General features: G+C 36.1%; 1 long non-coding RNA gene across 1 annotated transcript; it reads right to left on the bottom strand.

Annotated features, from left to right (window-relative positions):
• Positions 1-207: 207 nt before the first annotated feature.
• On the bottom strand, positions 208-24,276 carry LOC134479461 (uncharacterized). Its single transcript, XR_010052780.1, has 2 exons — positions 9,976-24,276; positions 208-8,674 (listed from the first exon to the last, which is right to left on the bottom strand). It is a non-coding gene; the product is annotated as an uncharacterized LOC134479461 (long non-coding RNA).
• Positions 24,277-26,897: the final 2,621 nt, after the last annotated feature.

Here is a 26,897-nt window from a genome sequence, read left to right as displayed (position 1 = left end):
CTGTTATTAAACCTATACCTTCCATGATTTGTCTCAATAAAAATCATTTCTGTATGTGTACAATGGATTAATAAATTACCTAAATTGGAATTAATAGGTCTAAGTATAAACAATGTTGTCATGCAAAGATTTAATTATTTTTAAAAATTCACTTTTATTGTTTTTTGTTTATAAGAATTTTGTCTTGTGTGTGTATGTGTGTGTGTGTGTATGTGTGTATATGTGTGTGTATGTGTGTATGTGTGTGTGTATGTGTGTGTGTGTTTGTCTTTGCCTGGTGCTCAGATATTTGTGGACTGGCAGGAAGATTGGTTCCATACAAGAAAAAAATAGTGCTCTTAAATGATCAACCATTTTCTAGTGCCCGCCCCCTGAAAAATTAATCATTAAATTTAATATTCATAAAGGCTTTTGAAGAAATTAAATTCTTTCAATATTTTACACTTATACTTAAGTACCATGTAGCTGAAAAGCTTTGGTTTGTTTGGTGAGTTGATATTTTCTCTTAAATTTAGACAAAATCACTCGGAAAGAAAATATTTCCTATTTATGACAGATTTTTTTCTTGTGGGTCTTTATAGTTCTATGCGATTTAGTTATATTGACTGCTCTTTTGCTAGGAAATTGTGAAACTAAATGATTTTGGACTTAGTTTTTCACCTGCTCTGGGTGGGAATCTGGGACTCAATTGTCTTTGACCTTGGGGTCTTCACTCAAATTGTCTGTGACCTATTTCTTCAAAATATGGATAATAAACATTCATCTCACAGGGCATTCCTGAAGTTAAGTAATTTAGGCTATTTAAAAGCCTTTAGAGAAATACCTGGTACACATGAAGATGAATTATGTACTGGAAAGTTTTAAATGTCACCTAATAAATTTTGAGAAAATTATAGACACAAAAAATTGTAGCATCATCTTACTATATATAGTTAATGGTCTTATAGATGGAGCTTGAATGTTAAAAACGTATATTAAGACTTATGATCGAGACAGAGTGGTACTATAAATGCTTAGTGTGTGCAAAACCCTCCCTAGGTAAATTTTTAAAAATCTAGTAATTTATTGCCTTTACTTATCACTTGAATTCTTGCGTGACACATGGTTTTTAATGTTTATTAAGTTGTTGACATCAGTATCCTTTACAAAATCAGCCTTCTTTTATAGCACCTGTGTTAGTGCAGCTAAATATTACTGTTAGTACCTACAGTACCATATAGTTTTGATAAGCATGGCTTGATAGTTATTTAATACCATTATGAAGTATTTGAAAATATAGAATGTATTATTTGCTAATGTTAAGCATTGCTAGTATGGATAGATCTTGGACTAAGAAATTTCCCCTGAATATTCATCTTCGTATACTGTATTGGTAGTAAAAGAAAGTTCTAAACTAAAATACAGAAGAGGTATTTAGGACTCAAGGTGTTTAGGGAAAGTGCTCTGTGAGTAAGGAGAGAGACTGTAAAGCACTTCTGTTACAGACGTGGGAGTTTACTCTATTTTGAGATTTAACAACTTAAAATGGAAAACAAGAAAGGATACCTTATTAGATATGTTTTCCATGTTGTGCTCATTGAATTTGTATATGCAGTTGCCATTTCTCTGTGCTGACAGACACCAGTACTTCTAAATATTAGTAGAAAATAAATCAACTCATTGACTATTTAATACAGTTGGCCGAGACACTTTTTATTGATTTTCCCCTGACTATATTTTAATTTTTAATTTAAATTTTAAAAATGTATTACCAACTTCATTTAGGGGGTGTTACATTTTCTAATCATACTCACCTCCTTCCCTGGGTTATCTTCCTCCCAATCCCTCTGAGATCCTTATTTTCACAACCTTCCCTCTTCGGTATTTATGTCTACATTTAAAGATAAGCCATCGATAATATCACTGAGAAGGGAAATACAATAGTCAACATCAGTGGGCAGGGACTGGTGGGGGAGCACTGAATGTGGGGTGGGGAAGCCTTGTTTAAGAAGAAGAGAGATAAGGTAAGGGGAAGGTGGAAAAGAGAGTTCTTGGAGAGACAGCTGGAGAGTAGGCATCTCTGGGATGAACTAGAAAACTAGGGCATTGGAAAATCCTAGATATTTATGAGGATGACCATAGGTAAGACTGCTAGCAACTGGGGATTTGGAGCCTGAAATTACTATGTCCTCAAACCAGGCAAGATTTCTAATAGAGGCATTCCAGTACCAGTCACACCACAAAACCTTCAACCTACAAGATGTGCATGGGTAATCATGGAGCAGTAACTGAGGGAATGGCCAACCTATGACTGGTTCAGCCTGAGTCCCATGCCATGAGAGGTAGCCCACCCCTGACATATTAATGAATTCACCAAAGTTGCAGACAGGAACCTACCCTAATCTTCAACAGTGCGTTCACTAGCAACTGATTGAAGCAGGTGCAGAGACCCAGAGCCAAACATTAGGCAGATCCTAGAGAATCGTGCAGAAGAAGGAAGTAAGAATTATAGGAGCCAGAGAGGTCAAGGACGCCATAAGAAAACATACAGAACCAACTTGCCAGGGCCCATAAGGACCAGAGAGCATGCATGGGTCTGAACTAGGTCCTCTTCATATATTTAGCAGAGGTGCAACTTGGCCTTCATGTGCTGCCCCTAACAACAGGAGCAGAGGCAATCTCTGACTCTGTTACCTGCCTTTGTGACCCTTCACCTGACTGGGCTGCCTAGTGTAGCCTCAATAAAAGAAGACCTGCCTATTCTTACTGCAACTTGATATGCCAAGGCCAGTTTGTATCCATGAAAAACATCCCTTTTTCTGAAGAGAAATAGAGGAAGAGTAGATAGAAGCTGGGAGTGGGATGGAAAGGACTGGGGAAAGTGGAGGGAGGGAAACTGTGGCTAGATGTAAATTAATTAATTAATTTAAAAAAATGAAACCTCTCTTTTAAAATGCAAAGGAAACAATTGAATTCTGTTAGGGTTTATGTGTGTACACTAGTGCGAAGTTTTTATTGGATCATGGGCAACTTAATTTTGGTTAAACTCTGAAAAAAACAAAAAAAAAAGTTCCCATTGTAATCTTAGCAGCTACTAATTGTCAATAGCCATTCAGCTAAGAGAGGATCTTCCAGTGACCCTCCCCATCTCTGCAAACAGTTGATGAGTCTTATACAGGTAACCACAGCATGCATCTGTGTAATGGCCATATCATGACCAGGATGCAGATTACACAACACTTGTCCCCATTGTTTCGTATTTGAACATGAGAATGGCCTTCCCTCCAAACCAATTTAAGACACATGGATTTCTAGGACAGCAGGCAATAGAGTAGGAGGCATTCGGGCATTGGTATAGCATAGGAGGGCGCTGGACCACTAATGATATTCCACTGCAGAATGTCAGTGGTCACTACATAGAGTCTCTGGACTGTAAAGTTCGTTTAGATAAACATGCATGAAAAATGACAGTTCAACATATGTAAATGAAATGTTAATGGATTTTAATCTCTACTACTAGGAAGACAAATGTTCCTCAGAGAGGACGCTGTTGTCATGCAGGACTTGGTCTATTTCAGTTCGTCACATGTGACTTTTCATACATAATTTAATCATGTCAACATCGTAATGACCTGCTGAATTGTAGAGTTTCTATAATAAAATAAGAAAACAAAAACAAACATAAAACAGTAGATTTTCTTATTGTTCTGTGGATGAAGATCTGAAGTGAAGAAGCCGATTGGATCTGCTCTTTCCAAGGCAGTGCAAAAGAATCTGTCCTTCCTTCTGGCTGCTGGAATCTGCAGGCATTTATCCTTTAGTCCCTGCCTAGCTTGTTATGTGCTGTTTGCCCTTTAGCACCTGGCCCAATTATATGTCTCCAGAATGTCTAAACCCTTTCTTTTTATGGATGAATCATTCATATTTGATTAAGAGAATACTCTAATTCAGCATGACCTCATCTTAACTTGATTGCATCTGCAAAGACCCCATTGCTAAATACAGCCACATTATCAAGTACTGACTCAGAACTTCAACATACATTTTTAGGATATAAAATTCACCCAATAACAGTATCTCAGGCAAGAGTAAGTTATTTAAAGTCACCGAGTTAGAGGACACATTCCTATCACTCCACAGAATCTTGGAATTTTGTATAAAGGTGGATTCTGGTATAGCACCTATGCAAAGTCCTCTGCCCCTGGGGATAACACATCTGGCTTGATATGTGTTAGACAGAGGTCCTACATCAGCTCCCTCCCCTTGGTCCCTTTACTATTTATGCTATGCTATGTTTAACCTAGTCAGTCCTATGATACAGTGGCCACACACTTCCTAAGCTTGCAGAGTAGTTGAGGGTTGATTTAGCCATTCCTTGTCTCTCTTCTGCCTGCCAGGCTGATCATGTTAGTGTTGTCCATGCACATGAGGGGACTTTCCCAGCTTCCTTCTGATATTCCCTCCTGAACTCCTAGAAATCCATGTTTTCCTCATAGCCACACAAGCCACATCCTTTTTAGTCCAAATTCAGATCTGGTTGAAGCACACACCTGCTGTGTGTGTATAAATCAGCAGTGTGCTCCTGTTTGACACTCACTTCATTAACATGATTTAGTATTTCAACACTATACAGAGGATTATAGATTTCATTTCACCTTGAGCCACATAATTCATTTCCAACATATTAGGACAAAAACGATTGGCAAACAGAAACTAATTGGCAAATAGCCGTTTATGTTAAATCTAGTAGCTAGTGTTAAACTCTGACACCTTCTTCCCCTTGAAAGGTTTTGGAAATAAAATTAAAATTCATCATTTGGAGATGAACGATTTATGCTGTGGAGAGCTAATTACCAGGCACATCTCAGGAGCATGTGCTTATCTCTCTTCCAGGCCACTTGTCTTAAACTGGAGTCTCTAGGTTCTACAGTCAGTGCTAAATCCCCCTGTAGCCAAAATGGGCTAAGAGCTGTTTCAACAAATGACATTCTCAGGAGACCGCAGTCTGATCAGGTGAATGGCAATAGCTGCACCTGCTCATTGTGTCCCCTGGCACCGTCCCTGAATCCCTGAGTGGGGCTAATGGCTGTCAACTGTGCAATCTGCCTAGAAGAGAGTGGCACATCACCCAGATAAATAAGTAAAATAAATACATTTAAAAACTGGAAATGTCTTCGTTCAAAATGCTGGAGGGAAGAGGAAGTTAGATGCCAATAGATTGTAGTCAAATTTCCAGTCAGGCTAGTAGAGGAATATGGAAAGTGGCCCAATGAATAAAAGCCAGACAATCGCCCCCAGCAGTGTCCAGGGCACACTGTTGCCTGCCATTTTGTAGAAGTCGTGGTGCTTGCTTTTGACTGTAAGAACTAAGCCATAATGGATGTATACAAGCTCTTTGTGAAAAAAAAACTGTTATAGTCATCTCTGTAATATTTCATTCGTGAAGGAAAGAATTTTGTCACAAGACAAAATAATTTGAGCAGAATTACTCAGACCAAGCATTGCAAAGGGAGATCTGTGTGGACTCAGACCAAGCATTGCAAAGGGAGATCTGTGTGAACTAATCTGAAGTAGGAAGAAGGCCCGGGAATTTCACATTGTGACTTTCAGGGATGATTTTCAGAAACATTACAGCTTCTTGGTCTTTTCTCTGTCTGTTTGACATGCTCATTAGTATCATTCTTGTTTACCCTTTCCTAACTTTTATTCTCATCTCTCATTTATAAACTATCCAAGATATTCAGCTCTCTGAAACAAACTAATGTCTTACTGCCCACCTCCCAGAGCACTGTAGTCTGTCTTCATGAATTCATCCCATTAGATTTTCCTCAAAAGACATGAGTCACAGAATCCTCCATCGACTTTTACTGGCAGGCACTACCAATTTATCAGATCTATAACCTGATACCAGAGCAATTTGCTCTTTTGGCACTTGCCTGGGCCTGTGGCCAAACACCAAATTCTCAGATTTAATCCATACATACCCAAACTTGGAAGGATATATTGCTTGACAAATATTGCTTGGTAGAAAAAATATAGATGGAAATGCTCTAGAATGTCTTGCATAAGTACATAAACTACACTGTTGACATTCGGAATTGTGGTCCCAGTAGTGACTAAAGCATATTATACAACCATGCTGTGATTTTACCTGTAAAACAGGGAAAATTATATTAGTGCCTGCTTTGTAGGAACATTAATAGAAGGCCAGCAGATGATAAGAAAAACAAACACTGTATACAAACACAAGCAAAGGGCTCCTGGATAGTCAGAGTGTTTAATATCCATTATTCATAATTATCATTGTTAGTCAGATACCTCTTATAACCCTAGAAAGTATCATTTTAGTTTTCCTATTTACAATGAGAATTTAATATTGGAATATTATCCTTTTAATTGCTTAATAAAACAGACTGCATTCTTCCAGTCATATATATATATATATATATATATATATATATATATATATATATATATATATATGGCACTAAAGGAACTGAGAGGTTCCTTTGACTTTATATATTTAGGCATGTGTGTTATCAGGTGGTGTGTGTGTGTGTGTGTGTGTGTGTGTGTGTGTGTGTGTGTGTATGTGTGCATGTGCATGGGTGTGTGTATAAAATAACAAAGAATAAAGAAGGCCTGTTTTGAGATGTAGCAAAAGGCTGTGAGAGAAGTGTGAAAGATATAAGAGAAAAAGAAAAGAAGGCAATTGAAAATTTAAAACTTCAACAAAAATTTTTAATTATGTTCTTTGTTGTACAACTGTAAAATTGTGTTTTGATAATAGAGAGGACAGAGTACAACTTCTTCCAGATGTCCAGGAGAAAGTAAATGTTCCAATTTGCAAAGAGTAAGAATGCTCCTGTTTTGGTTTGATTGGTTTTTATTTTCAAATAAATTCAAATTTAAATTAATATTACACGAATTTCACTTTAATGTCATTAATATAACCCTTTGAAACCACTTGCTTGACTGGTAATGTAGTATTGTGCTAATTAATTTCGTATTTTGCATATATGGCATATTTATAAGCCAAACACAGATTGATTTTTAGATAGGTGGTTGATAGATAAATAGATAGGTAGAGAGATAGGTAGAAAGAAATATAGATTATGTTATATTAGATTATACATAATATAAAGACATGCTAGACATATGATATATAGATAAATAGATAAATAGATTGATAGATAGATAATTCATACATTAATACATACATACATACAAACATGAATGATAAACTGAAAGACAGACTGATGATAAAGAGACAAATATGGCAGGCTCAGAGAAATTTCTCTTTCCTTTTCATTTGAAATTATCAATGTAAGTCTCCTTCACACTTACAGATGACTCAGTATATTTTAAGAATTGTCATAAATCTGAGCTTTACCTGGCTTTCAATACTTGTCTTTCAATTGTCCTAGGAATCACAACCATGTGTGCAATCCTGAGTCACAAAATCTATTCTGATGGAGATACAGTTTTGTATCATTCTCTTAGATGGCTGTTCGTTTGACAGTTACAGGTAACTAGCTACATGAAGTTAATTGATACAGTAATCCTCAGAAGGTAAATGCACACATACCAGTGTGGTTTGATTTACCAGATATTTCTACCATTAAAATAAAAACATGCCTCTTTTATTTGGGACATGGTCTGACTGTTACAGGGGAATCTATTAGCAGAATTTATTAATAGTACCAAATATAGATTTCCCCTGAGTTCTCATTTGATTCTAAAAATAAATGTACAAACAACAAGTCTAAGTCAATCCTTCTATTTTGAAGAATATGTAGGAGTTGTGATTATGACTTTCCCCATTATGAGTTTTTATTTCCTTCTTCTATGCTTTTTACAAAGACCAGATGCATCAGAGGAAAAATAGATGCTTTATTATGAAAAAGCCTTTTGATAAAATTGGAATTATTTTTAGTATTTCCTAGCTTTTTAGTTCTTCCTGTGAAGGATTATTGATAATGCGTTTTTTTATGTTAGTTTCTTTTTCTCAGAATTTAACCTTCATTTAGACAATTTAAGTATCTTTTCATTTTCCCTATTTTTATTTTGTCCCTTCCTAGAAGCCTTCGCTGATTTCCCAGGTTGGAAATTTTTGTTTTCTTTCAGACTGTACAATACAAACATTGTATAAATGTCTTTCACCCTGGGGAAGCATTCTATTTGAAGCAAAATGGTTCTTTGCTACTAATTGCAACTGTATTATTTGACAAAAATCTATCAGGAGAAATGAAGGAATAATTTAAGTGGTCTAGGAGTTTAGACTCAGCTCTGAGCTTCTGTAATTGACAAAGAAAAAAAAAGATTTGTACTCTACAGGGAATATACCTTTAACATTCAACTTCAGTGCTATATACAAACTGAATTAAAATTATGAAAGAAACAAGGTACTAATAGAAACATGTCACGTTAAGGTTGCCACTCTAAAATCACCATCATACTTTCAATTATGTTGGTTATAGTTCTAATGTGCTCTGTGTAAACTAAGCACAATTTATTAAACATGTTTAGTAACTCGAAAATAACCAAATCAATTGAATGAGATTTCACTGACCAGAAGTATGCACTTAGGAGTTTTACAGGAGCAAACCTATAGACAAAAATGGGCTTTGGGGATTTAGCTCAGTGGTAGAGTGCTTGCCTAGCAAGCTCAAGGCCCTGGGTGCGGTCCTCAGCTCTGGAAAAAAAATGGAACAATTTTTTGAGTAGTACACAAAAAAGCCTATATAGTATCTTACCTAGGAAGTTGTATATTGTATACATATTTCAATGTTTCTGGAAAGCAAAACATACTAGCAATATTTTGGTAAGGAATTTATGAAGTCTAAAGTTTAGTTGGAATCAATGACTTTATTGACTCAGGTGAAGGGTATCCTTATCTTTAATCAAAGGGAATGTAACCAGAACATGCATTTCTTTTCTATTTTATCCTAAAGATTATAGATTTGTGGAATGACATGACATCTCATTCTGATGGAAAACTAAAGATGTACAGTTACCTGGATAATAAATTTTATTTAAAAAAGTATTTATTATCTAGCAACATGAGAAAATATGTTAGTTTCCTATTATTAAAACATGCTTAAATTATTAAAATAAAAGCATTATTTGTGTAGTAATTTCAATGAGAATAACCACTATAGAATCTTATGCTGGAAGACTTAGTCCATGGTTGCTTGAACCACTTTGAGAAGGAATGGACGGTATAGTCCTTCAAAGGAGGTATGTCGTTAGCTTTGGGCTTTGAAAATTTCAAAGCTCATTGAACTTTTCAGTAATTTCTCTCTGCCTCCAACTTTGAAGATCAAAACTTCTCAATTTTCATCCATGAAAGGAGGAGAGGTGGGGAATTGCAATATTAAGCTTTCTTTGTACCTGTTAGTACAACATTAGAGACCAAGCTTTTAAAACACAGGAACATACTGGACATTTATGATAGAAAGTATAACACCAGTATGGCCTCACAAACTAAATATTTGACAAATCACAATGAACAACAAACATTACGTATGGAAATACATGTGATCAAATATAAGGCATGATTACCTGAACCTCTCTACACTTCACTAGTTAGCCAACCTAAGATCTTCCTAATCGATACGAATCAGGACAATCTTTGTATATTATCATTCATTCTAGTATATCTATGTATTTTTTTCTTCACTCATATTTGAATAGTATACAAAGAACAAATTTTAATTAAATTAGTATAGAACACACATGTGATGTACAACGAACATTTAAGGTTCTGATGAACTAAGTATTGTTAGGTCACATCATTCTCACAAGATTTAAACAAATGTGACTCTAAACCACATAATGGATATTACTAGTGTTAAACTTAGAGAAACAGGGAATGTTACTGGGGTAACGTACAAAAGCAGAAATAATTCAAATACAGCTGTATCACCAAAGCCTACCACAGCATCGGTGACAACTCCCTAAAGCTGAAAACATAGAACTCAGTACACAACCTACCTGAGAACACAATAGTTTGAAGTGGGTCCGTTGCAGGTAGCTCGTGTGGTCGGACCCTCTTCCTGGTAGGTGAGCTCTTTCCTGCTCTGTCTGATTTATATGTTTCTTCCACAGGATTTGGCTGGTCTTGTTCCTTCCAAAAACTGCTCTGGTCTGGGTCACCTATAGAGAGCTCAGCTTATATAAGAGGCTTCTCTAGAAAATGCATGCGGAAAGGGACCGGATATAGATCTCTCCTGAGAGACACATCCAGAGCATATCCAATACAGAGGTCAATGCTAGCAGCAAATCACTGAACTGAGAATAGGACCACCTTGGGGGGAATTAGAGGAAGGATTGAAAGAGTTGAAGGCGTTTGCAACCCCATAAGAACAACAAAGCAAACCAACCAGAGCTTCCAGGGACTAAACCACTACAGAAAGACTATACATGGACTGACCCAGGGCTCCAACTGCATATGTAGCAGAGAATAGCCTTGTTGGGGGACCAGGGGAAGGGGAAGCCCTTGGTCTTGCCAAGGTTGGACCACACAGGGTAGGGGAATATGGGGTGGGCAAAAGGGGATGTATAGGGGGCATACCGGTATGGGGGACGGGGAGGGGAGGGAATGGGGACTTATAGACAGGAAACCGGGAAGAGGAATAACCTTTGAAATGTAAGTAAAGAAATTTTTCTAATAAAAAACTTTTTTTAAAAGAGGTTTCTAGACAGCTGAACGTGTCTAATGTTTCTTTCAACCTATATTGAAGCATCTGTACTATTGTGTGAATGAGGACCACAGTGAATCTGGTCACCTTCAGGAACCGCCTGAAGCATTTGAGTTCTTTACCACTTGTGATGTTTAAGTTCAATGTCAACTTGATACTGGCTAGAGACATTTGAAGAGAGAACTTCAGGTGAGAAATAACCTCCACCAGATTGGGATGTAAACAAGTCTGTGGTATATTTACTTAATCAGTTTTTTGCTGTTTGAGGGCCCAGTTAATTGTGGCTGGTGCCACACTTGAACAAGTGTCCTTAATTGTATGAGCGATCAGGCTGAGTAAGCCATGGGAAGCAAACCAGTAAATAGGCTGTCTCATGGTCTCTGCATCAGTTACTGCTTCCTGATTCCTGTCTTGCGTTCCTGAACTGGCTTTCCCTGGATGACGAATTCCAAGCTGAAATGTGAATTAAACCTTTTCTCCCCAAGTTGCTTTTGTTCATGATGTTTTGTTACAGCAATAGAAACCCTAACTAAGGGCCGCCCTGAGTCTAAGAAACTTCCCTTGAAGAAGGATTATGTCATCTCACCAACAAAGAGCCTGTAGTTTCATCTCCCATCAAACGTCTGGGCCTTAATCAGTTTCATTCCAAAGGGGAAGGTTTAATCTCAGAACGAAAGGCTGTGCAGGTGAAACTCCACACCTTTGAAAAAATTGCATTCTGTTCATCAGATGAATAAAAATAATTTGTAAGTGCATAAAAGAGAATTATGTAAAAGGCAGTCTTTAATGTGATTAATGTATTTTATTTGCTAACTATGTTGTGGGATAGCAAAATACATTGATATTTGTGAGGTTCTCTGACAAGGTAACTATTGTAGACAAATATTATCTAGTATCTTAAAAGAGATTGCATGCTTTACGTTGATCTCATGCATGTCTTGTATTCAATTTAACTGTACTTGCCTAACATATTGGTTTTATCTTTGAAAACAAAGGGAAAGAAAAGAAAGAGAAATTCTATGGAGACTCTTGACACCTTGATACCGAGTAAACCCGAACGACCATTCTTATATTCTTATGTTTGGCTGTAACATAAGGGTACAATTCATATTCTCTGCTCAAAAATCTGTGGTCCAGATTCAAAAAAATTGAAGAAAAAATAAATCACTATCCCTTAAGATGAGAAAAGTATATGTGAGTGAGGATATCCCTATTGTTATGGTCACTATAAATCAGATTCTATATTGTAGATAAGATACATATGAAGAATATACTTGGTGTCATCGAAATAGGAGGACATCTCAACTACAACACAGAAGTTATATAGGGGAAAAACATGTCAGAAATAAAAACAGCAACTGAGAAATTATTTCCTATGGAGGAATCAACAAAGGTACCAGGAAGACATCTGCTCAAATGTTTCAGAAAACAAACAAACAAAAAAGTGACCAAAGATGTCGAACTGAAGTAATACAACAAAAACAGCTGAAATTAAGGTAACAGTTGTAAACCTGGGATGCCAAGAAGACTTTTGACTTCTGCTAGTGTTAAGGTAGGAAACCTGGAAGACAATTGAATAGAGAAATGAAAAAAGATTACTGATGTTTTAACATTGATCACCAAGAATAATACTTTAGAAGTATATTACTTGTGTAACTAAAAGAAACAATGAAACCATTTAGAGCATTTTTGCATATAGATTAGAAAAAATATTTCTAGCATTAAAGGCATAATAGTGGAGGGGGTAAGTTAATTATAAATATATTAAGATAGTGGCCACAAAATTTGATGACACAGTGAAATGAATTATTGAAAGGAAAGGCAAGGATGGATTTATGTTAATGTTTCCAGGAGAAAGGGAAAGCAAGTTACCGAGAGAAGACTGAAGAAAGAGTACATTTAAGCTGTACTGGGTTTTCCTACAACCTGTATTCCAGAAAAACAAATCTTGGCTAATTCCATACAGAAAATTCGTAAAAGCTTTGTTCAAGAAGCATAGATGGAGTTTATTCAGGAAGATGGGCCACCCATAAAGATTATTTCTTGACCTAAGTGATTATGTAAAATACATGTCTGGAAAGAATGGATAAGAAAATGACCATTGAATGCCTATTTTTGCTTATGCAATTTTAGGTCATTGGGAATGTGGTCTTCTGAACATTTATTCCTGAGTAGTAAGAGTGTCATAGTAGAAGTCATGTAATTTTGTCAATAGAAGCTCTGGTACAAAGCCACTTAATTTATGCCTTATTTATTTTTATGACTCTTTAAAAAGAGAGATATCTTTCCCATTGACCGAGAAGATTCTGAACTGGTATGTGATATCCCTTAGTACTCATCCTTATCCTTTTGAGATTTCCTTCACTGAAGAATGATATTTTCTTAGATTAAAGTTACTAGCTTTAGAGTCACTGAATTTAGATGTCATGTCACTACTTACTCCTTTACCAAACTGACAGTGAGAGTAGGCATAGGAACAAAGAAAATACTCATTGTTAATCTTAATCCTAGATACTCTTATTCCCAGTGTATTTGCAGTTGAGCAATAACTACCTTGAAAACTATAAGCATAGAAATAGCTGTGTTCATCTGTGATACCACTAGTAATAGAAAACTGTAATAAATATATATATATGTATATATATATGTGTGTGTGTGTGTGTGTGATTTTATGCTTATTGAAATGTATATGTAGAACAGGAAAGACAAAATAAGAGTTTTAAATTTCATTGAGATAAGAAAATTCACACATCTATTAAGCATGAAACTCTATAACAACCTAAAACCATCATTAGAATGAGGCATATGTTCAACAATAGATTAACAAGGTTTTAATGAATGATGCTGTCATGCTTCCAGAATCTTATTCTATAATCTTACAAAAGCAACTGCATCTTCATTCTGTGATACTTAACTAGTCAGTTATGGGAACCTCTCCATAGAATAAAAATTCTCTTAAACCCCTAAGATTCAGTATCTTAAAGAAAAAAAAAACAATACCTTCAAAAATCCTCCAAATAGTTTACTTCTTACATGGAACTGATGATTATAAAATTTTCCATGTGTTATACAGATAATCTGCTGTGACGTCATACAAATAATGTTTTAACTTTTAGGTTCAAATGTAGTTCATTTATTCATTCAGTGAGCTTTCTGGTTATTGAAAAAATCTAATGATACAGCACATTGAACTGAGTCTTCCTGGGTACCATTTCATGATTTTCCTCATGCCTCTTAAATGTCCTACAGACACTTATAAAACAGATTATTTTAAGATCTAACTTATGGTCCAGTATCTCTCAACTTTGTCTTATTAAAAAATGTCATTAATATGCTGCCTGCTTCCTCTTACAGACTATTAGCACAAGGCCTGAATGAGACTATGCTCTGAAGAAGTCCTGAATACCTATTAATCATTTTTTAAATGTATGATCTTTTAAGTTCATTTTTAATTCAAGGTACTGAATTATTCCTTGAGTCAACCTGTAGAGCTCCTTGTCCTCTCAAGGTCTTCAGAATACTTCTAAAGGTAAACACGACCATTTTATGACTTATATATGTAACCACCAGATTAATTATAAACTTTTTAGCATATAATTTATTTCACTACTGGTGGGCAACATCACTGTTTCTGAAGACTATTTACATACTTTAATACTAAAGATACATTGGTTAAATCTTTTTGCTTTTAGATTATGCTGTACTATCTAGCATTTTTACTCCCCTGGGATTTTAATTATTTGTTTGTTTAAGGTACTACCTGAATGTATATATGAATCCATTCTATTCTATTTTATTTGAGATGACATATCATAGTAGCATAACCTTAGCAACATAGCAAAACTTTCTTCACAAAGTTAGAGCTGAAGAACTCATGGGCAGGAGGTGGAAGCTAAATGTCTACTTGAAGGTTGCTCCTGGTTCAGAGATGATTAACTTCTGGCTGTTCTCCCACAGGTGGATCACTCTTGTCCTTGTATAACTTCAGGGTTTCACTTACCATTTTCTATAACCTTTGACTTTCCATAGAGCAGTCTAATCCTAGCAATTCACCATATATTTTATGTTTTATACATATATGCATATTTATATATCCTCATCTACACATCTACATACATATAGAATGTGCTATATAATGTATGTATAATATATATTCTACATTAATATATTATATATGTTTAGCTTGTAGTATTTCTAAGATCAAATTGCCTGCACACTCCCTGAGCATGAGACTATTCAAATATCTCAATGATGGAATTCTTTCCAGATGTACCTACAAGTTAATTGAGCATGTTGGTAAGGTAAATTATAGTTAGCATATAACTAATATTATTAAAGACTCTGGGTGCACTGTTTCAACAGAATTGATTCATTTTATGTAATTTTTTAACTTATGGGTCTCAATTTAAAAAAAAATGTTTATACCTAAATATACTGATACTATGGAAAGCCAATTTTTGAGGTCTTAGGCCAGGCTTATTTTGTCTTGTCCTTCCATTTACTTCTAACTTGTATGTTGTACTCTTTATTGGACTAATTCACCTCTGTGCTAGAACTTGTACAACCTCAATGCAATAGGCAATGCCACAATCACTTTTGTAATGTGTCACTTATCTCAGATTGAGTTATTATAAATTACAAACAATTCAAAGCAAGATGTGGGTATTTGACAACGTATAGGAGAATGGGATGCTATTCTGCTTTGATCCTTCTTAATATAAAGGACTAAATAAAATAAAACAAATGATGACAACAGTGGAGCTTAATAAATCCCCACAGGGCTCAAGGTTATTAATTGATCATTTGGTCTATAAACACTTAAGATGTACAAAAATATGTTTAATCCTACCACTAATAAAGATTTCTAATTCTTCAATCAGTTTCAATGTTCATAAAATACATGTCATATAAAGCTGGACGTGTGTTAGGATGTGGATTGGCAACTGTGCCTTGATTATGGGGAGACTGCAATTTCTTTATTCAAATTACGAATGCATTTTTTTAAAGAATAGTCAATAAATAGTTAATGGGGGCCCTTCCAGTCTGAACCAGTGCCCTGAGCAGACCGCACGTGCTGAATCCGCATCCAGTTCCACATCACCCAGAGGAAGCTAGACTCCCAGGTACTCTAACATGCCCAGGATCACAGTTTGAAACTTCACCTGGAGCAGACCTGGGTCACTGGCTCTGCATCCAGGGTTACAACACACAGAGGGAGCCTGACTCCCAGGTGCTCTGGAATACCCAGGTTCACAGGATCACACAGGAAGCTCAACTTCCAAGAGATCAGATACAACCAGGAGCAATGGCGCTCTGAGACACTCAAGATCACAACTGAAACCCCAACATCTTTCCCAATACAAAGGTTAACTGGAACCCCCACAGGAACCAGGGAAATACAAACCCTGCCCAGCAAGAGGCACGGGTTCCTTTCAGCTTGCAACAGTGCCCAAGACTCTGGATCTCAACTCCCTCCTGCAAAACTTGACTGCCACAACAGGATCTCAGGAGTTTGATCACACCAGGATTTCAAAATCCCAGACGCTGCTTGAGTCCCAGGAGCTCTGACACACCCAGGATCTCAGGATCCCAGAATCACAGGATCACAGAGACAGCTAGACTCTGAGGAGTCTGACAGAACCAGGATCACAGGAAGGACAGAGACAGAAAGGGCAGGTCGTAGTAAAGATAATCAGATGACAAGAGGTAAGCATAAGAACAGAAGTACCAGAAACCAAGGCTACTTGTCATCATCAGAACTACAGAAAATCCTAGATACCCCATCACAAAGGAAAATCAGGATTTGGCTTTAAAACTATATCTAATGATAATGATAGAGGACTTTAGGAAGGACATAAATAACTCTCTTAAAGAAAAACAGGCGAACACAGGCAAATAGGTAGAAAGCCCTTAAAGAAGAAACACAAAAATCCCTTAAACAATTACAGGAAAACACAATCAAATACATGATGGACTTGAACAAAACCATCCAGGATCTAGAAATGGAAATAGAAGCAAAAAGAAATCACAAGGGAGACAACCCTGGAGATTAAAAACAAAACAAAACAAAACAAAAACTAGGAAAGATATCAGAAGGCATAGTCACCAAGAGAATACAAGATGTAGTAGAGAGAATCTTGGGTGCAGAAGATACCATAGAAACATCAATACAATAGTAGAAGAAAATGCAAAATGCAAAAGCTCCTAAAAGCATTGAGGAAATCCAGAACACAATGAGAAAATCAAACCTAAAAATAATAGGTATAGAAGAGAGCAAAGTTCCCAAATTACAAGACAAGTAAATAACCTCAACAAAATTATAGAAGAAAACTTCCCTAACATAAAGAAAGAGCATCTTCCCACAAATCCAGTCCTAGAAATGATAATAGATAGAAAACTCCAACACAAGGAAGGAAACACACCCTAGAAAAGCAAGAAAGTAATCTTGCAACAAACCCAAAAGAAGACAGCTACACAAATATAATTTCACATCTAACAGCAAAAATAACAAGAAGCAACAATCACTTTTCCTTAATAACTCTTAATATCAGTAGAGTCAGTTCCCAAATAAAAAGATATAGATTAACGGACTGGGTATATAAACTGGGCGCAGACTTTATTGAATATAAGAAATGTACCTCAGTGACAAAGACAGACACTATCTGAGAGTAAAAGGCTGGAAAAAAATTTCCAAGCAATTAGTCCCAAGAAATAAGATAGAATAGCCATTCTAATATAGAATAAAATTGACGTTTAGAGAAAATTATCAAAAGGACACTTCATATTCATCAAAGGAAAATATACTAAGATGAACTATCAATTCTAAACATCTATGCTCTAAGTACAAGGGCACCCACATTCATAAAAGAAACTTTACTAAAGCCCAAACCCTGCATTGCACCTCACGCAATAAGAGTAGGCGACTTCAACACCCCACTGTCAGCAATGGACAGACCTTTTAGTTCCTGAAAACAGGAACTAAAGAGAGACACAGTGAAACTAATGGAAGTTTTGAACCAAATGGATTTAAGAGATATCTATGGAACATTTTATCCTAAGATAAAAGAATATAACTTCTCAGAAACTTATGGTACCTTCTTCAAAATTGAACGTAAAATTGAATGCAAAACAGGTCTTAACAGACACAAGCAGATTAAAATAATCCCATGCATCCTATCAGAACACCATGGACCAAGACAGGTCTGCAGTAAGACTGAAAACAACAAAAATCCAGATATACATGGAAGCTGAACTATGCTCTACTCAATGATAACTTGACCAAAGAAGAAATAAAGAAAGAAAGAAAAGACTTTTACAACTTAACGAAAATGAAGGCACAACATACCAAAACTTGTGGGACACCATGAAAACAGTGCTAAGAGGAAAACTCATAGCTCTGATTCCTCCAAAAAGATACTGGAGAGACCATACACTAGCAGCTTGGCAGTACACCAGAAAGCTATAGAAAAAAGGAAGCGAATACACCACCCAGGAGGACTAGAATGCAAGAAATAATCAACCCAGAGCTGAAATCAACCAAGTAGAAACAAAAAGTTCTATACAACAAATTAACAAAACCAGGAGCTGGTTCTTTGCAAAAATCAACAAGATAGATAAACCATTAGCCAGACTAATCAGAGGGCACATAGAGAGGATCCAAATTAACAGAATCAGAAATGAAAAGGGAGACATAAAAACAAAACCTGAGGAAATTCAAAAAATCATCAGATCCTACTACAAAAACCTATACTCAACAAAATTAGAATCTGGAGGAAATGGATAAATTTTTAATGTCCCCTAATCCCCAAAGAAATAGAAGCAGCCATTAAAAATCTCCCAACCAAAAAATGTCGAGGACCACATGGGTTTAGTGCAGAATTCTATCAGACCATCAAAAAAGACCTAATACCAATAGTCTTCAAACTATTCTACAAAACAGAAACAAAGGGAACACTACCCAATTCAGTCTTTGAAGCCACAGTTATGCTTATTCCTAAACTACACAAAGACCCAATGAAAAAAAAAGGAAAATTCAGACCAATTTCCCTTAAGAATTTCGATGCAAAAATTCTCAAAAAAATTCTTGTAAACTGAATCCAATAACACATCAAAATGATCATATTCACCATGATTAAGTAGGCTTCATTCCAGAGATGCAGGGATGGTTCAATATACATAAATCCATCAATGTAATCCACTAAATAAACAAACTCAAAGATAAAAACCACTAGGTAATCTCATTAGATGATGAAAAAGTCTTTGACAAAATACAACACCCATTCATTTTAAAAGTTTTGGAAAGATCAGGAATTCAAAGCCCATAGACAGCAAACCAGTAGGCTAGATCAAACTAAATGGAGAGAAACTTGAAGCAATCCCACTAAAATCAGGGACTAGACAAGGCTTCCCACTCTCTCCTGACCTATTCAATGTGGTACTCAAAGTCCTAGCCAGAGCATTTAGACAACAAAAGGAGGTCAAAGGGATACAAATTTGAAAAAAAGAAGTCAAATATCACTATTTGCACATGATATGGTAGTATACTTAAGTGACCCTAAAGGTTCCACCAGAGAACTATTAAGCCTGATAAACAACATCAGCAAAGTGGCTGAATATAAAATTAAATCAAACAAATCAGTAGCCTTCCTCTACTCAAAGGATAAACAGGCTGAACAAGAAATTAGGGAACTTTATGTGGCCAGAAAGAACCATTTGTCTGTTGGTTCATTACCACTTCCTAGAGTAGGATATACCGGCTAGAATTTTTTTATATTGACACAGACTATAGTTTTCCAGGAAGACAGATCCTTATTTGATAAAATGAAAAAATGTTTTCATCAATCTTACTTATACATGAATCTGATGGATGTTTTCTTGATTATTTATTAATGTTGGAGGATGGGATGGTGCCTATACTAGGAAAATGGTACTAAATTTCATAAAAAGCAGGATGAAAAAGCATAAAGAACAAGCCAGTAAGTAGCTTTTTTCATTACTGCTCTAGTTCCTGATTTGAGGTTGCTACTGTGAATTCCCAGCTTATGATGTCCATCTTATGATGAACTGTAAATATAAGGTTAAATTGTTCCTTCCACAGCTGCTCTTGGTCATGATACTTTATTACAGCAATCAACTTTAAATTAAGAAGAGTTTACATGTGTTTACACTGAAGGCCTTTTTTAGGTGGTTGAATCGCAGGGAAATAAGTTTCCCTAGTAACAACAATGAAAAAAAAACCCAACTGCTGTGAATAATATAATGTTAAAAAATAGTACAGATTCTACAGGGAAAGTGAGAAGAGGAATTTGGGATGGAATAGAAAGGTAAAGTATAAAAAATATGAAGTTGAATACATATATATATACACACACATATGACCTGGAATGAGGAAAAGTTTGCTGAAGCTGATGGATGGTAAAGTTTGAGAGGAGTGAACCTGGTAAGGATGTAAATGCAGGGAAAAAAAGCATATAACTTTAAGGAAGTAATCTGTAGTTCCAGAAGGCAAATAGTTTAGACCTATAGAAAGACTAATATCTAGATTTCAGATATAAAGATTCTATCCTCCCCTCCCTTTCAGTCAGTTTTGAAATCTTTAAAAGTGCACACACACACACGCGCACACACACACACACACATACATACACAGACACACTTCACCTACACATCCCCAACACACACAATTCAACACCCATTCACACAAAATATATGTGATATATAGTATATATTTTTATGTATTATACAGATTATGTTTTATATATTATAAACTCAGTTCATCATACGGTTTTCTTTCAAATCCTGAAGAAGAATGATATGTTTACAGAAAATTATTCCTAGAAGTAGTGACCCTTAAAACTGAATAAAATTTGGGCAAGAGAAATGTTTAAGAATGGCATTCTTGGTGGAAAATATTTGTGTGTAAAAGTTTTGGTGCTCCCCTTTAGGAAAGTATCATAACGTTTCACTGAAGGGAATATATTCTGCCAACATGTGTACAACTTGCTTTAGTTTTAGAGAAATCTTTCATCTTAGGTTAATGCTATCCTCCTACCATTCTCATTTCATTAATAACTCCAAAAATATAATACCTTCAGAAGCAGAAGTGATTATGCTATCAACTCAAATAAGTTTCTTAGACAGGATAAGAATGCAATTAACTAAAGCATAGCCAACAAATCATGTGCTTAAATTTGTATTTGTTCACTGATAATAATAGAAGATCTGTGGCTAGAGAGATAGCTTAGCCATTAAGTGGAATCATTGCTCTTATATAAGATCTTAGTTCAATTCCCATTTTTCATATGAGACTTCTGGCCTACACACATGTTCAAAACAATAACATGTCAGCAAAGTATTGACACATAAATTATTCTGAAAAATATTTAAAAGGAATAGTTCCTTTGTTTCTTTAATAATAAAAAAATTGTTTATATACACTATAGTTAGAATAATAAAATATTAAGTGATGATTAAGATTCTTGAAAGGTTCATGCAGGGAAACAAAGTAAAACATGTACACCATCCCAGCCACAAATCCCTTGATGTACGAAGCAGTCCTGCCTTCAAAATACAATAGGACACTGGGAACACAAATTTTTGGTCGTAACTAATGGAATTTTTATTTGACTTAAACATAACTACAGAAGATGGAACCCATACCCATCAATTCGTGAGTCATCAGTACCAGAGAGACTAGGTAACCTAGGAATCTAGGACAAAATTAAATATTATTAGTTCTAAAAATTTGTAATGCTAAGATGCTCCCTGGTGATATTTCTGTATTCTCATGGATCAGAGATCAGTGCCTTACACAGTCATCATCAGAGAATCTTTCTCTTAAACAGACGGGAACAAATACTGAGACCCACAGCCAAAGGGACACAAGGGACACAAATGTGCAAAGCAGAAATAATCTAAGATTATTTGTAATCGTGAAAATTCATTTGTTGAAAAGAATCTAGGAAAGCATAAAGCCTCAATCTGTGTCATATAAAAGTCACGAATTATTACCAGGTACAAAATTGTCTTGAAATTACAGTCTCTTCTATGTGTGTTGACAAAAACTTTTAGAATGTCAGCATTGTCTATTGTTTTTCTTTTTTTGCCTAGTGCTGTATGGAACATACCTGTATGTACCAGAATCTTCTTATTTTAGTTTGTCAGCCCAAATAAATAAAGCAAAATTGTCTCCTGCAAATCTCTGACAGAATAGCTGCAGGCCATTAATCTTCATCCTTCCTGGTTTCCCAGGCCCTGCATAAGCCACTTTCTGTGTCTACTAGGGATATTTCAACTTTTTTCTTCCTTGCCATCTCAGTGCAACTTTGCTTTAGCCTTAAATCATTATATTTGGCAGAAGAGTAGCTTTCCACATAGCAGTGTAAATGTGTCAGTATCTGTTAATATTTTAATATTATTGAATGGGAGGGTACACACCATAAATATAATGATGGGTATGCGAGTTCGCGAATGAGAAACTCTAATTTTCATGTCTTCTTTTCTTTCTTTGATTGATTGTTTGTTGGTTTGTTCATTTTCACTCTGCTTCTTTTTACCTTGTCATTCTTGTTTCTTTCCTAATTTTCAATTTTTCTTAATATTCTCTTTTTTTTTCTTTTGTATACCACTTTCTTATGTTGAGACATGTTTAAACAATGAAACAAAGTTTAGTTGAAATATTTTAACTGCATGAATGCAAAAGACCTCTTGGTGTTTGCTTTTCCCCTTCAGCCAGCTTTTTAAAAATTAGGAAAATTCATTGACTGTCAAAATGAGGAATTTATTTCCTTCTAAGATGAAAGCCAGTAAATAACCCCCAATCGGTGGCCCCTTTGATACAGATCACTTTTTCCTAGGCTTTAACTTTTATTCTTACTGTTTTCATTCCTGACTGACCCCTTGGCCTTGAAGTCTGACAGCTGTATCTAAATTTAGCAGATCAGAACCAGGAATTCCAGGCTGTGATCTTCTGCTCATTTCAGAATGATTCTAGCATTTGCTGAGAGTGACCCTCAAATGGTTTAAAAGTACAAAACAGATATTTCAAGGTGGTGAATCTTTGGAATCATCCACCTGCACAGCCATTACCCAAAATAAGACAGTGTTGTTGCAATGAAGAATGGGCACTGTTCAGTAAAGAAGGACATTTGAATTCTTGAGTTCCCCAGAGCCTGCAATTATTTTCTGATTACTTTTTCAAAGGATGGGCACATTGATTATAAAATAGCTTTACACATTAAATATTTCAAATAAGAGACAAGTGAAGACCCTTTCTTCTGTTTTATTAATTCTGCAATTATTCAAGGGTTTAAAATGTTGCTGTTAGTTTCTGATTTCATAGTGAAAATCCATGCAAGCCTTATTTTGGGAAGGACATCAATAGACTATCAAATACAGACTTCTAAATTCTCCATTTCATCTCACTAATTAGATTAGCTTTCAAATGACAGACAAAGTGTAGATTTCTCTGAATATTTTAATATCATAAAAAGTAACATATAGTGTATGTTATAGTGACAATGAGATACACTGAGAATTATAAACTGGGAATTAAGAGGTTTTGAGAAATGGGAAAAGATTTTTAACATAAAATTTTATTATATATAGACCTGCTGAATGCTTACTGCAACTTAATGTGCAAATTATCCTTTTATTAAGATTTTGCAACTGTGGATTAATAATTGATATTTTTCACTAATTTATCACTTATTGTTTAACCATAGTAAGTTAATACTATTTACTGGTTTTTGTTGATTTCTACTCAGTATAACCTATTTTTATTAAAATTTGTACTCAAAATTTTTTAGAATGTTCTTCATTTCCATTATGAAGTGTACACGGATGTTTGTGTAAATGAATTCTATCCCTCCCCTTCCTTTCTCCCTTCGTTCCCCCCTCCCTCCCTTCCTTCTTTCCATCTTGCAATTCATGTAATCCCGGGTGTAATGGTTAATCTCAAATGTTAATTTGATGAAATCTAGAATCATTTGGGTGATGAGCTTCTGGGTAGGCTTATGACTTATACTGTGTAGGTTAATTGTGGCAGGAGGACTTACCCACTGTGACTGGCAACATTTCCTGGATTTGGTTACTGGAATGTGCAGAAGCTGAGCTCAGGACTAGCATTTATTGCTTCTGCTTCTTGGCAAAAACGGGGTCAATTCAACTGGCTGTTTCTGGCTCCTGCCACTGCGATGACTTCCCTCTAAGAGGGTTGACTTACCTCTATGGGGGTTGGTGCGCTTGAATTGGCTTAAAAGTAAGCCCTTTCTACCCCCAAGGAACTTGTATGTATGTGTTCTATTACAGCCACTAAAAAGACAGAAAACATCACAGCATATTGAAGAACTCTGCTCACTAATAAGAAATGGAGGCTCACAGATCGCAACTAATGTTTGACGAGGCAGAGGAGCAAGTGCTAACACATTAGCGATTTATAGAGAAATCCAGGGTTCAGAATGTAATTCACATTCAATGTCTTTAAGTAACTCAATGTTTGTGGTCTTGTTGTAACATCTTTTTTTTTTTTATTTCTTTCTTTTTTTTTTTTATTAACTTGAGTATTTCTTATATACATTTCGAGTGTTATTTCCTTTCCCGGTTTCCGGGCAAACATTCCCCTCCCCCCTCCCCTTCCTTATGGGTGTTCCCCTCCCCATCCTCTCCCCCTTGTCGCCCCCCCCCAACAATCTAGTTCACTGGGGGTTCAGTCTTAGCAGGAACCAGGGCTTCCCCTTCCACTGGTGCTCTTACTAGGATATTCATTGCTACCTATGAGGTCAGAGTCCAGGGTCAGTCCATGTATAGTCTTTAGGTAGTGGCTTAGTCCCTGGAAGCTCTGGTTGCTTAGCATTGTTGTACATATGGGGTCTCGAGCCCCTTCAAGCTCTTCCAGTTCTTTCTCTGATTCCTTCAACGGGGGTCCTATTCTCAGTTCAGTGGTTTGCTGCTGGCATACGCCTCTGTGTTTGCTGTATTCTGGCTGTGTCTCTCAGGAGCGATCTACATCCGGCTCCTGTCGGCCTGCCCTTCTTTGCTTCATCCATCTTGTCTAATTGGATGGCTGTATATACATGGGCCACATGTGGGGCAGGCTCTAAATGGGTGTTCCTTCTGTGTCTGTTTTAATCTTTGCCTCTCTATTCCCTGCCAAGGGTATTCTTGTTCCCCTTTTAAAGAAGGAGTGAAGCATTCACATTTTGATCATCAGTCTTGAGTTTCATTTGTTCTAGGCATCTAGGGTAATTCAAGCATTTGGGCTAATAGCCACTTATCAATGAGTGCATACCATGTGTGTTTTTCTGTGATTGGGTTACCTCACTCAGGATGATATTTTCCAGTTCCGAAAATTTGCCTATGAATTTCATAAAGTCATTGTTTTTGATAGCTGAGTAATATTCCATTGTGTAGATGTACCACATTTTCTGTATCCATTCCTCTGTTGAAGGGCATCTGGGTTCTTTCCAGCTTCTGGCTATTATAAACAAGGCTTCGATGAACATAGTGTAGCACGTGTCTTTTTTATATGTTGGGGCATCTTTTGGGTATATGCCCAAGAGAGGTATAGCTGGATCCTCAGGCAGTTCAATGTCCAATTTTCTGAGGAACCTCCAGACTGATTTCCAGAATGGTTGTACCAGTCTGCAATCCCACCAACAATGGAGGAGTGTTCCTCTTTCTCCACATCCTCGCCAGCATCTGCTGTCACCTGAGTTTTTGATCTTAGCCACACATTCTCACTGGTGTGAGGTGAAATCTCAGGGTTGTTTTGATTTGCATTTCCTTTATGACTAAAGATGTTGAACATTTCTTTAGGTGTTTCTCGGCCATTCAGCATTCCTCAGCTGTGAATTCTTTGTTTAGCTCTGAACCCCATTTTAATAGGGTTATTTGTCTCCCTGCGGTCTAACTTCTTGAGTTCTTTGTTGTAACATCTTATCTTAGCCTAACTAAGGCAACTCTGCAAGCCACATCTGGAAGAGAAGATATTGGTTGGCTACAGCAGGAGTTTGCGAAATAATTACTTTGTTAGTTTTATAAGATCAATACTACCTTTTTTTAAAGACTACCTATATGAAGATTTTGATATCTGCTCCTACTGCCCCTAAGAATAATATTTTCACTCTAAAACAGCAATAGCATGACTTTTCATGATATTGCTTTACATTTACATGTATATAACATGTGTCTTTCATATATTTTTATGTATAGCTGATCTGTGTGTATTTTACCACTAGAACATAATTTTCATATAGAAAGAAATCATGTTTCAACTTCATACAACATGCAGATTACCTCCACCATTAGTAGATCTCTACTAGTCACTGAGTAATTTGTTAAAGAAATGATAATATTCAGGATTTTATAGGGGAAGAAATTGTTTTTCTGCCATTTTGCCTATTTCCTAGTAAGTTGAGTTTCAGACCAGGTCTGATGGGCTTTCCATGGCTCCTGGATGAAAGTGATGCATAGAATTCTTAGAGTGTGTCGGAAGTTAACTAAGGGATGAGGTAAATAATTCTCAACCATTCAGCAACTCAGAAGGGCAGCACTTTTTAAGTTTGCGTGTCAAAATTATAAAAGGCTCTAAAAGTCACTCGTTTTTATTGTTATTTCATTAGTAATACTGATAAATACAATTCCAATATTTGATCATAAATCTTTGCATTTGTTTGTCAAACCAGGTCTCTCAGTTGTACACAGTCCAGGACATGGGACCCAGGGTCACAGGCTTTGACAAATGCACTGCCTTACTTCCTGCTGAGAATTAGTGTCTCACAGAGTGCCCATTATGCTGATCCTCCGTGATGCTCTAACTAGGAGTCAAATTCTTCCTGTTCAAAGGCACCTGTTAAGCCAGGTGTGCTGCCCGGACACTATTAATTCAAAGTGATGCTGAAATGACACTCTGTTCTATGGAAAGCTTGAAGCCTAAGGCACGATATTTCCCTGTAGGTCTTCCATAGGCTTCTAACTCTTCACTATCTCACTTAAGTATCATGGAAACCATTGTCTATTGAGTCCTTGAGATATATAGTGTTGTATTAATAACTGGAGAAAATATCGACCATGATTCCTGTCTAAGTTTGTTAAACCTTTCATCTTATAGTCCTGAAGGCACCTAGAAGAAATGTTTATTTGCTTTTCTGTAGTATGTAAACATTTATCCATCTCTAACCCTTCAGGTAGTGTATAGCTGACTTTGGAGATCTCTTC

Source organism: Rattus norvegicus, chromosome 6 (assembly GCF_036323735.1).
Source record: "Rattus norvegicus strain BN/NHsdMcwi chromosome 6, GRCr8, whole genome shotgun sequence".
In the NCBI taxonomy this organism is placed as follows: domain Eukaryota; kingdom Metazoa; phylum Chordata; class Mammalia; order Rodentia; family Muridae; genus Rattus; species Rattus norvegicus.
Note: the sequence above shows the minus strand (reverse complement) of the source record. Positions and strands in the feature narration are given on the sequence as shown.